Here is an 838-nt window from a genome sequence, read left to right as displayed (position 1 = left end):
TCGACCTGCTGGGCTCCAGTGATCCTTCCGCCTCAGCCTTCCAAGTAGCTGGAACTACAGGCGCGCGCTACCTTGGCCGGCTAATTTTTATTTATTGTAGAGATGAGGTCTTGCCAAGTTACCCAGGCAGGTCTCGAACTCACGGGCTCAGTATCTTTTTTTTTTTTTTGAGTCAGGGTGTCACTCTGTTGCCCAGGCTGCTGGAGAGCAATGGCACGATCATGGCTCCTGGACTCAGGCAATCCTTCTGCCTCAGCTTCCTGAGTAGCTGGGGGTATAGGCACACACCATCATGCCCTGCTAATTTTTTGATATTTTTTGATATTTTGATATGTTGAAGAGGTGAGGTCTTGCTATGTTGCCCAGACTGGTCTTGAACTCTTGGCTCAAGATTCTCCTGCCTAGGCCTCCCAAAGTGCTGGGATTACAAGTGTGAAGCCACTGCGCCCAACCTACCTCCTTCATATTTCTCATGGGTCTCTTTCCATTGATTGATTTTTCTCCTGGCTATAAGTTACATCTTCCTGCTTTTTTGCATATCTAGAATTTTTCAGTTGAATGGTGGACATTGTGTGTGTTACAATGCAGAATGTCTTAATTTTAAAAAAAAGCCTTTTTATTTTTGAGTTGGAGCCTCACTCTGTCACCCAGACTGGAGTGCAGTGGCCGCTCCTGGCCCCCTCAAGCCTCGATCTGCTGGGTTCCAGCGATCCTTCCACCTCAGCCTTCCAAGTAGCTGGAAATACAGGCGCGTGTTACCACACCCGGCTAGTTTTTTTATTTATTGTAGAGATGAGGTCTCACCAAGTTGCCCAGGCGGGTCTCGAACCCACGGGCT

The sequence above is a fragment of the Carlito syrichta genome, unplaced genomic scaffold, assembly GCF_000164805.1.
Source record: "Carlito syrichta isolate Samal-C Ts95f unplaced genomic scaffold, Tarsius_syrichta-2.0.1 Scaffold305651, whole genome shotgun sequence".
NCBI classification, from domain to species: domain Eukaryota; kingdom Metazoa; phylum Chordata; class Mammalia; order Primates; family Tarsiidae; genus Carlito; species Carlito syrichta.
The sequence above is the reverse complement of the archived record's forward strand: the minus strand, read 5'-3'. Positions refer to the sequence as shown.